General features: G+C 40.2%; 1 protein-coding gene across 4 annotated transcripts in view; it reads left to right on the forward strand.

The window, feature by feature from the left end:
- Nucleotides 1-12,316, forward strand: part of LOC139608133 (serine/threonine-protein kinase PAK 3) — a 41,510-nt gene that overhangs the window by 2,747 nt on the left and 26,447 nt on the right. For 2 of the 4 annotated variants that reach the window (XM_071461627.1, XM_071461623.1), the window contains exons 4-5: nt 8,186-8,367; nt 9,472-9,794. The exons of 1 other annotated variant lie outside the window; for it this stretch is intronic. The gene's annotated coding sequence lies outside the window, so the exon portion shown is untranslated. The remainder of the gene's footprint in view (nt 1-8,185; nt 8,368-9,471; nt 9,795-12,316) is intronic. One more of the 4 variants, XM_071461624.1, reaches the window with a different exon arrangement.

The following is a 12,316-nucleotide window of genomic DNA, read 5'->3' on the forward strand; positions in this document are numbered from 1 at the left end:
AACATATGACTCAAAAATTACAGCAATCCTGCTAAAATCATAAAACTCAACAGGAACTGTATCCACACACACCAAAACACACTTTTTATAATAAAACCCTCAAATATTTTGTCTTTAGCCATAAAGTTGTACTAAAATTATAATCTTGAGTCGGTTATTCTTGGAGGCTAATATGGCACTTGCAAATCAAAATTCCCTAAATAAAAGATGACATGGGACTCTTAATAAATATGCATAAGAAAAACTGCATTTTTTATGCAACTTAAGATGGGACTTTTTTTTCCAAACAGGATCCTCACACTCGATATTCTCTGCTGCTGAGTTGACAGCATGCTCCTAATTGGGTTCCAAATCAGTGCCACAGACTGTGTTGGGTAAATGAGTCACCCCCTCTCTAATCTCTATAGAAGGGGAAAATAGGAGAGAGGGTACCTGTTCCCCCGCCTCTGTCCCTCTCTTTTCTCATGTTAATGGGGGTGCGGTCCTCGATCCCGGACACCATCTGCCCTTCCTCAGGGTTTGGGCCCCAAGCACTCCAGACGTGTCCCTTTGTCTGTGTGTGTCCAAGCAGAAAGTGGTGAGTACACATGGTTCTTGTGGCCCAAAAGGCTCCTCCATCAAGAGCACGAGCCTGCTGTTCATTAGCCTACATGTGACAGAGCTCGCGTGCCTTGTGTGCAGTAACATCAGGGCGAGCCGCCGTTTGTTCTGCCGTGAGCCCAGTGCAGATCCAATGTGTGATGTCATTGTAAGTAACCGTTGGCTGAGGGGTGAATCGTCAGGTCAGGTGACATTTTTCCAATCATAGCTTTGTTACCATTACTTTTAAAAATGGATCAAATAGCATATCACAAAAATGAAATACATAAAGCACAAAAACAGTAAACACAAGGTTTATATTAGTGTAATTAAGTGATTAACAATTTTTGCTAATACCCACACACTGAACTGCAGATAATGGATGTAGAGCCTTCCGTGAGCTAATTAATATAGCTTTGTTGACATGCATCATCCCCACCGAGCTTAGTCAAAATTGCGTGTCAGAGATGTGACAGATGGATGAATCAACTGAAGGCCTGGGACCAAACTATAGTTGCCCTTTCTCAGTTTCATTATTGCTGGGGGATGATAACATGACGGATCAAAATGTCTTTTGCTGTCTTGGGAAGAATAATTGCAAACATGCCATGATAACCTTTGATATAATTCATTTTAAGGTAAACCAAATTATTCTGCGGATACTACAAGTTATTCAACGTGGTAAATATTCAAAGGTAATTAGGTAAATTAGATCACTAATGTGCTCCCAAAGACCTGTGCCGAACATGATGTTGGCTGCATTAAACTAAACTAATAATAACTAAAAAGAAGGGGCGTTGGTCAGACATACCAATAGCCCACAAGGACATCTTTGGTGAAAACGCTGCTTCTTTACAACTTCATGAAAAACTGTCCATCATATTTTTTTATTCGGTATTGTATGGCGAAGGTGTGTGCACCATTTTTGACCCGTCCATGAATCCTGACGTGAACTGACAAGGTACCCACTTACAGTTAACCAACAACACTGACAAGCGGCTTACGACTTTTCCATCGGGCCTGCCCTCCTCATTTTCAAAGCTACATGCTGCTGGCTGCATTGAGATTAGTTATTGAATTGTCCAAGCAAAGGGCAACAAGGCCGCTTCAGAGGCACAGCACACAATAAGCCAGCTGTCAGTGGGAGGGGCCTGCCCAGACCAGTGTTGTCATGGATAGTACTTTTGTTGTTGTGTTGCCCTCTGAGAGCTGATAGGTGCTCCTGTGCGAGGCTGCTGTGCACTGATTGATTGAGTCTTGATTGAGGACAGGCAAGTGTGCAGAGTTAAAGTGGTGTATGTTCAACACAGAAATGTCAGCAAAGGTGAAGTGAATATGCAAACTCTTAATATTCAGGGAATATGTGAATTGTGCGTTTGTGCAAGTAACACTGTTGCATATAATGACAAGATTAATAATAAGAAAATACTTGTCTTTTTGTGACACTGTGCTGAAAAATATTTTTGTGTCCGGAGATATTGATGCTACCTTTAGCTGTACGTACAACTGGATCACTGACCACCGGCCATTAGCATTGTGAGGGCATTCGCAACAACCTATCCTGTTTAATAATTTTTACTTGTGCAACAGCTGAATTATTACTGATCTTTATAGGCACACAAACTCCTCTCTCTAATCCCCAGAGGCTACTCATTTGCCTTCCCACACCTGTTTTACATTCAAAGGTGTGTGTCTGAGCTTCTTGTTCGCAGCATGGGAGGTGATGTCCTTGCTCAGTGTTTCAAATTACTCAACTGTGTGAGTTCACCCTACTACGCTGAATGATATACTTGTGTCGTTATGGCGCACTTACACCGAAATAAGCGCTGTATGATTTTACACGGTTTGTTCATTCATAAACCTGTATATGTCAATGCTTGCCAGCTTGTGTGACATGGATTATAGACAGAGATCCACACAATGTAACACCAATTTGTTATTTATAAGCCCTTATAGTGGCCTTTTTTAAATGTTTTACTTGTTATCAGTTACACCACTGAGAAGCACTTTTTTAAACGAATGAATAGATTAATATTTAATCAGCACAGCTAATGGCTGACATATTTGCTTTTTTAAATGTATATTGCAACCACCATCACCTTTGTTTCACACTGCATTATTTTAACCTTCATGATTTTTTAAGTGTAAGTTGGATTTGTATATTGTAGATTCCACTGTCACACAAATGTCATAATAAAAATCCCCAAATCCTTCTTAAGAACGGATTTACCAGACTGTGTTACAATCCAGAGGTTATAGCGTGTTGAATGGTAAAGGCTGCATAATAATGGTCAAAATACCAGCCAAATGTTTAACAGTAGGATGAGACTGCACATCACTTTAGAAGAATAAAAACAAAGAAGAAGTTATGAAATGTAGCTGTTCCCATTACCATATGAATGTCCAGGCTTCATAAACATTTCTATAACTTTTCAGTTAAGCTTGAATCATTTCCCTGGACACCTGTGTGGACTGATATATTTCACTGGCACATGAATGCATGTCTCAGGGAAATATCTAGATGTGATACCTCCCGGACTGTGAATGAAATAGTTTTGATATCATTGTATTTTATCAGCAGAAATGTTGCAAATTGGTTTATCACCACAGGCCATTGTGTATTAGATTTACAGGGAAGCAAATGTACCCAGTTCAAATTAAACACACACCAGGCTCACAGTCATCAGATAGAGCTGATTATGCAAAATATCAATAAGACCCCTTCTACACCACCCCCATTGTGGGTCACTACAGATTAGCAGTGTGGGCACGGAGGAGTTGTGTTTGATGACATTAACTAGCATTCGTGATCCAAAACATACGGCAGCAGGAGTCAGATAAAATGCTTCCTCTTAGCCTGAGCATCCTCTCTAAATAAGCAGTTGAACCATGTAGCATAGCCTACATTTAAAATCTTGGCAAAACAGCCAAGGTGTTAAATGCACAACATTAAACCGCACTGTAATCTGTAATTACTGCGCCCGGCTGACAGCGCTTACATTACTGCTGAGCGTTTTTCATTCTGAAAAATGGGAAATAGACTTAATGAGCTGCTGTAAGACCATGTGGAACCTATCAATAGGTTACCCATAATCAGCAGGATAGAGGCCTACTGACCTCAATTATATTCCTTTGGGGGTAGTCTCTGCGGTGCCAACACACAAAAAGTGTGTTTTCTCCTGTTTGTGAATGTAGCTGTAGCATGAGTGAGCGTGACCCATTATCTTTTACATGCCAAGTTACCAGAGGAGGGCTTACAGAAGTTAATCTGATGTGGTAAAATGAAGAGCATTTAATACACTGTCCATACCAGCCCTCTCTCTTCTGTTTTATCCACAGACACGTCAGCACACTTAGACAAATACCATGTAATGCTGTACATGCTTTTTGTTGGTGCAGTATTTGTGCAATATATTGATAAATCATTTTATCAATCAAAACAGCTGTCAAGCATTTTGTAAAAAGTAACACAGATGAATTTGTTTTAAAAGCTAAAATTCTCCAGTTTAGTTAAATGGTGAACAACACTTGACTTAGATTGTGCTTGAGTTTGTGAATATTACTGCTGTTATCAGTGCAAACCTCCACTGTTACTAAACAATATCAGTTGTAGTCTTCAAATCTTTTTTTAGGCTACAGTCTCATAAGTCTCATAATAGAAAGACATGCTCCATCACACCAAACCACTGTTCACTGTCATAATATCATTCTTCTTTTATTATGAAATGGTGCTCTCCTAAATGATGTCAACATTAAGTACAGGAAAATTGCTTAATTGTTATCACAAGCTGTATGTATTTTCAGGATAGTGAGAGGTGAGAGATTTTATTGATGCATATAGCAGAAAGTGAAGTTCAGTTCAGTGGTATTCACCCACACACCTCATCTCTTCTCGTATATCATCATTTCCTGTGAGGCTTGCAAGTCTCTCTGAAGCTTTCCGCTACCTCTGCTCCCAAGGCACAGGGAGCTCTACCATAATATGATAATCTAAACCATAATTTGATATGGTTTATACAGTAGTGATTGACCAGTGCTGTGATTATTTGATTCTACAGCAAAGGACCTATCTTCTCAAATTTCTTCCTTCCATTTTGCAGAGTGAAACATTCATGTACTGATGAAGAAGGATCATCAGGAAATGCTGCTGCTGCACACAAGCAGTGATGAATTTTCACATTCATATTACGAACAAAAATTGTATGATATGTTTGTTGATGGAATTTATGGCCGGGTTGTTGAGTTGGTAAACCAAAGGGATTCTTGAACAGATTAAATAGATTCAACTGGATTGCAAAGCTTCATTGCCATAAAATGAGAAAACTTGTTTTGCACGTTGCAGCAATGCATGATATTTCCTGTTCCCCAGAAGGCAAAAACGTTCAAAGAACCAATAAAAGGTGCACATATATTTGAGTCCCTTCTTCTGATATACATAGAACACAAAATAATACAAACAAGACCAGCAGACTGCAGCCATGCTATAGCAGCTCTGTGGGACTGTACTAAAGCACAGTGGTGCTTTACGCTAAATGGTAACATTAGCATCCTGACATGTTCACAATAGCAATGCTAACATGCTGCTGTTATCAGCTGTAATGTTCATGATCTGAATTAGCATTTTAGAATGCTAACATATATGCTAAAGACAAAGTGCTGATGGGAATGCTTTTAGATTTGGAGGAATTTTAAACTACGTAATGGGCAAATGATCTATCAATAGTTGTCAAGACACTTCTCTAAAAAGCAATAATCATCCAGGAACTATGAATATCTGTACTAAATTTTGTGCCAGTCCATCTAATACACGTGGAAATATTTTACTGGCTAATTGAAAGCGCTGACCTTTGGTTGCACTAGAGGAAAAGTCAGGGGATCACCAAAGTCATTAGGATTAATCGAAATGAAAGGCTGTATGAAATGTGGCCTGCTGGTGTGACTAGATGAAAAGTCTGGGAGTGACCCAAATCAACAGGGTTCATCTTCTGAGCACCACAAATATCTGCATCAAATTTGATTGTAATCCATCAAATAGTTGTTGAGATATTTCACTAAAAAACATAAATGTTAACTACATGGAAAAGTCAGGGCATCACAAAAGTTAGTAGGATTCATCTTCTATGGACCATAAATGTCTATATAAAATTTCATGGTGATTGATTCAGTAGTTATTGTGATATTTCAGTCTGGACCAGCACTGTGGACGGAGGGACCAACAGACCAACACTGCCATCCATAAAACCTCCAGCATGGCTTAAAAACCTAATTAACTGCATTAGGATTTCCCCTATTTTCATTTTACGTAATGCTCGTGTTTTGACAGATAGATGTAATATACCCACTGGTCTGTAATTTTCTGCGATAATCTTGATGCCACATTGATGAAAATAGCTTTAACATAGACATGTTGTACAAAAAAGTAATACTTCAGTGTTAACTGAATTGTGGACTGCAGTGAAATAACTGCTTTAGGCTGCCTAGGATTACAGGCAGGTCAATGTCAACTCAGAAGCACATTACAAGATTACAACACAGTTTTTTTAGAAACCTACCTGATTATGTTACTGATAAGATTATGAGTCAGGGTATATGTAGGTTATACAGTTATGTAGATTTCATGTGGTAAGCATTTTTCCTGACTCTGCCCACAACACTTATAAATTCCAGACAGGGCTTATTACAAAATGTCAACACAGAGATGTGCTGTGCCTCAGAGGATATTTATAGGATTCATTATATAAACCTGATCACTGACAGCAGCCTATGGATACTAGTAAATCATGGTCCTCCTCACTGCAGCTGCATGTTGCGGTGTCAGCTCCTGATCTGAGCTTACTTTGCCAAGCTTTAGGAAATGATCTGTCTTGAATATTACTTGGCTAAGTTTATAAGTAATTGCCACATATTTAGCAGAATGTGGAATGGAGAAAATATTGCATCAGTCACAATAATGTTAATATACAGTGTACAGTTTGAGACACAAGAACGACGTATGTCTGCCTGTTGTGCTGGTCTTTAATTAAAACACATTATCTAAGGTGACATACGGTGAAGGAGCAGGTGTGGGTTCAGTTGTTCTGAATGCGGTACAACAATGGTTGTGAAGGGGCATACACTGGCTGTAGTAGAAGGTCTGTGACCTTTCTAATCATTGCTGCCAACCCAGTTTATCTCTTTCAGAGTACCAAACACCTGCTCCTCTCACGGAGCAGACAAAGCATGTTAATCCAGGTGGGAGGTATAATCTTTTGTTCATTTCACTTGTTAAATCTGTTTGAATCTACAGAAATGAGGGCAAACAGAAAGGTTAAAGAAGAACTGAAGCATCATTTTGAGCCTGTACCTCAGTGCAGTCATGTAGGTTCTTTGTTGAGTGGTGGTCCAGGTTCTGACCGGGGCCACATAATTGTTAGGGCCGACCCTGTTGATTGGCTGAAGGGGACTGACGTGAAGTGTGCATATCAACAGATGGGTTACAGTTAGTGAACTAACAGCCATTCACAACTTTGGAAGAAAACTCATTATGCCGTCGCATTCACCCTGTAATGGACAGCATAAACACAGTCGCCCAAAAGCACAAAGCTGTGGTTGCTTTGGTCCATGAAAAAAAAAAGCATTTGATATTTGAGAATACCAAAGACATGAATTGATCGGTCCTGGTTCCAGATGAGGCAGTGTGGTTAGCACTGTCACCTTAAGGGCTGAGTTCCTTTTGCTGGAGTCTGCATGTTTCTGTGTTTGTATTGATTTCTCTTGAATCCAAAGACCTTTGGTTAGATTAACAATGACTCTAAAATAGTCACGTGTTTCAGATTGTTTGTCTGTCCATGTGTTGGACCTGTGATGGACAGCTGATCTGTCCACGGTATTTCCTCTCCATCAGCCAAATGCCTGCTGTGGCAACCCCAGTGTAATGCTGATTATTCACAATTACAGTCACATGTGGTGGAGTCATAAGCATAGAAAATGAATGAAGTAGTGGTTGCTGCTGTTTTAAGAGACTTGGATACAAGATAGATGTCCAGAAATGATAACATAGAAGTTGCCAGTATTATCCAAATGCTTTTTTTTTTTCATGTTTTCAAGGCTTTGTCATGCTACAGTAGTTGTGTTGTCTCAAATCCAGGAGCATTTTGACATTTTCTGCATTAACTTTGCCTCACTGCCTCTGTGTAAGTGTACAGTGATCCTTAGTGTCTGCTGTCAGGAGGCAGCGCAAAACCTCCTCTGCTTTAAAATGTTTGTGTGGCACTGCTGAACTAAATTTACATTTGCATTCCTCTTTCTCGTCTGTGTTGGCAGGGTTTAATCTGGTCTTGCAATATATCCTGTAAAGCTGGAGGAAAGTGTCAAAAAAAGATGTGCATGGGATTAGTCTTGATCTTGAATGTATTTAAAACCCCCAAGACTTGAGAAAGTTTGATATGATTGTTACAAAAAATGAAAATAACATAAAACAACCCCACAGATTTCAGACATTTACCAACATGTATTTTATACTAATCCAAATTTTTTCTAAACTGATTTTTTAATGTAAAAAAATCACAAAAGCCACCCTCTGATGTAAATAAAGGATTATAAGGGATTGTCTTCTTGTAATCATCAGGTTCTCCATTTGAGTGAACACTGTCACAGAACAGCCATATTACTCTCCGACGGGGAATCGACATTACAGGGGTTGTCAGGACAACCAGCCATGATTCACAGAGCCTCAGATAGGCCTCCACCTTGGGCTAGAAGCACTAGCCATGAGACTGAGCAGATGCTGTGACAGTCAGCCAATCACAGGTGAGATAGAGGAAAAAGATGACATCATAGGCAAATTAGGGCAAATGCAGTGAGCATTTTGGTTGTTGTGTCCGCCTGCTTAACCTTTTATACACTCTTAGTGATTTTTAAAGGCTACTCTGAAAAAAGAAATCTGTTGGTGTTTTGCAGATAAATCTTAAAGTGCAGGACAGGATTTGGTTTTCTTTTCTTTTTAAAAGTTTGGTATCACTTCCAGGGGGGGGGACCAGCCCTGATAAAAACTTTATAATGTTGTATTACAGATAATTATAAACACATTTGCATCAAAAATGATGTACTGAGCATGCTATTCCAGTTTAAACAGGACCAACATCATGATCTTATATGTAATAGATTACCTTATGGAAATTGAGAATCTTCTTTGATGTCAGTATTTTGGTGATGTGCACATATATAAGTTATCAATGAAACTAAATATACTCTTTTAAATTTAAATGTTGCTATAGGGATATCAAGTTGTCTTGTCTGAGTCTGTGGTTTGCAAAATCTTCAGCATCTTAAGAAATAGATGACAGACACTTGGCTGAGTCTCATCAGCAGCGACAAAGTTGTTAAAAAGAAAACTTTACATCTTCAGGCAGAATTGGCAGCGATCTGCTGCTCGTATTTATTTTGAGGACTAAGATAATTCTAAGAGGAAAAAATCCTCCTTTCCTACACAAAATATAGATAGGCTATACTATTCTATGTAAGATAACCAAATATCTAAGGTGAGTCGGTGTTTGTGATACTTTTGAGTAATACGTGGGGATCTTACATTACATTTAATCGCATTTCAACACGTGATCATTTGTTTATTGCTTTTATAGTTAGGACTTTTGATTATCATTATATTTTATCATATTTCTACTATATACACTTTCTTATATGCTGTTTTCTTTCATGCAGTCTACATATAGCTGTAGAACATAAAAGACCTGCTTTTGCAAAGCCTGTTCAATTGGCAGTTTTTGTAAAAATTCTACCAGCCTCCCTGAATTATTAAGAGCTGTAGCAACATGGACTTGTGCCTCACAAGTCTGCAAAAGAAAAGCTCTTGATCAGTACACATAATTCCTCCCTCCTGGCTTTCTCATTCAGCAGGTTTTGTCTGTCAAACAGAAAACCAACTCTGTCTGGCCGTTGGCTGCCTCCTCCCCCAGACCTGCTGCCTGCATTAATATTCAGCCTCTCAGCCAATGGGCAAAGCTGGGTGGATGACATCATAGGCTAGGGAACAGTGAGCAGCCAGTGAAGCATCCAGCCTGCCGAACAAGCTTGCTTTTAGGGTCAGGAACTGGTCTGACAAGAGAATGGCAATCCTGCCTTTAAACTGTCAGTAGGACTGTACGGTTGACGATGAATCTACTACAGCTCCAGGCCCAAAGGCGAAAGACTGAGGAAGAGAATGTGAAGACATATTTCAGGTAATTCCCTCTCTGTGTATGCAATAGGAGATGTGGAGGGGGGAGGCAGAGGAGGGAGGAGAAGAGAGGAGGAGGAGGGGGAGGCTGTGTATGTAGGGGTGCTTTGTAGCCTTTTTTTTCCTTCTTCCATTCTGCATTCTGCCCTGCTAAGGAGGCAGCTGTTTCATCAGCAGTCTCTCCGTGAGGGTGAGATGGAAATGGATGCCTGCATCAGATGGGCTGGACATTTTCTGTATGATCATATACCCCCCCTCTGCATCACATCATCTCTGTGTGTACTCCCTTGTGCCTCACAAATAGCATCTTTATTGATGGGGAGGCGTTAGAATCAATGGTGGCGTTTGTACAGGCCTTGCATGTGTGTGTGTGTGTGTGTGTGTGTGTGTGTGTGTGTGTGTGTGTGTGTGTGTGTGTGTTAGCTCTGGAGAAATGCAGCAGCTGCAGTGGCAACACTGGAACAAAAAAGAAGCAATGCTATTTTGGGTCTGTAGACCCGAGGCTGACGGATGGATCTGAGCCGTATATGCTGTGGATGGGGTGGGGGGTGATGGATGGTTAATATGCTGATGGATGCTCTTTTGTTATCTCTGCACTGCCTTACTTATGGTCTTTCTAGGGAGGGCTTCACGAAGAAATGGCTTTTATTTCTTGCAGTGATTGTACACACACACACACACACACACAGCAGAGACATGCCTCTGTCTCCTGGCTTTAACATGGATGTGTGTAGCAGTTTTCATGGCGGCTGTAGTGACAGGGAGATATACAACATCTGGTCACCTGACTTCATTGGGGATCTGAGTGGGGGTGGGGGCCGGTCCTGTGAAAACTGAGCTATTCCGCCTCGGATTCTTCCACAGCCATCAGTGGTGGAGGAGGATGGAAGGACCGGCTACAGTACGAGCTGAATGTGTGTCTCCCCATCACCGCTGCTCATTTAGATTGTGGTGTCAGAGCCAGCATAGAGGGAGTGAGAGATTCCTCTCCCAGGAAGCGCAGTCATCCTCCGGTTTGTGAGAAGCAGGGCCTGATGGGAGACCTGTTGTCTGGCTGTCGTGTGAAAAAGGGATGTAAGGGAGTCATGTCAGTGATCGAGGGAGGGTGAGATGATTGTGGAGGGGAATTGGGGGATGGGATATTGAAGGTGCTACTCCCTTCGAACATTGGCCTGTTATATTGATATAGATACATGCCCCTCCATTCACCACTTATCTATCTGTCCGGACATCCAACACCATGACTGCACTCTATTCTTTTTCTGTGTCATCCAAGGGTTTGTACTGTGTCTACTATTATATTTTTGTGGCTGAAGCCTATAACTGTCCATAACCACCCCCACCATGGCCACTCCTTTGTCTTTTTGAAGTTTAACAACACAATTTGATCATCCAAGCTGTTGTTTGTACTTAAAACTAATTGAGAATTTTGTCAGTGCATAAAATAGTTTCTGCTAGTACAGCACGTTATTGCACAGCACTGGTCTTGGCAGAAAAGACACCAGGCGTACAGTTGTAATCTAATGCAGCGTCACAATCAGAAGGTATAGAGACAATCAGACAGAAATGCTGTGATATACCGTTTGGTATTTATAAGATCTGTGAAACTGTCGCTGGATAATTGGTCTCCTCTCTAGGCACTATTCTCCACATGCCACTTGCATTATATATTTATCACCCCTTTATTTTCACAGGTCTGTCACAGGGAAATGGAAAGTTAAAAGCTCTGTATTTTGTATGTCTGTATGGGTATGTGCAGGGCTGCTCACCATCATTTGAAAGTATTCATGTACCTGTATAGGCTATTGTCTCTGCATGGGTTGCATACACCTCATAAAAATTTCATATGTGCAAAGACAAAACACAGGCAGAAGCTGTTGCGAGTCAACATGTGATGCTGCGACTGGTCAGATATACTGTGCATTCTGTATCTCTAATAATAAAAGTAAACCTGTGCCTGGACAGTGGACAGTTTATATTGTAAACATGTATTCTGCAGGCAAAATCCAAGTCTATCGTGGTTTAGCTTTGATGCAAATGTTTTCACAACTGACCCTTACGACTGACTAACCAAGACTGCCATTACTTTTATTTCTTATTATTTTACAATTTCACTGAACAACCAGCATTATATTGAATGGCCTTGCGAGAGTGAAGGGAGGGAAATGTTGAAAAGAAAATCATTTACTTGATCCTCACAGAAAAGAGATGCACATTATTTACAGTATCTTTCCACTGTAATAAACAGTGGTATGACTTTTCCTTTTTTTTTTACCCCATTTTCCTTAAATAATGAATGATTTTATTCTAGCTTGATTTCTCAGGCGAGCATTTCACAATACTAGAAAAGGTATTCTTGAGGAGCTAACCTGGGCATTCTTATCTCATAGGCACTTGGATAAATGTACTAGTTTATGTTTAATTTTACTTTGTTTTGTTTGTTTTCAATATGATCATCTGCCCAGTGCTGGGTGACCAAAATGTAACAGCTAATATCTAATCTGCCAACTCATGTCCCGCACCTTT

This window comes from Trachinotus anak, unplaced genomic scaffold (genome assembly GCF_046630095.1).
Source record: "Trachinotus anak isolate AG129_WGS33_773 ecotype Australia unplaced genomic scaffold, CSIRO_AGI_Tana_v1 ptg000024l, whole genome shotgun sequence".
NCBI classification, from domain to species: domain Eukaryota; kingdom Metazoa; phylum Chordata; class Actinopteri; order Carangiformes; family Carangidae; genus Trachinotus; species Trachinotus anak.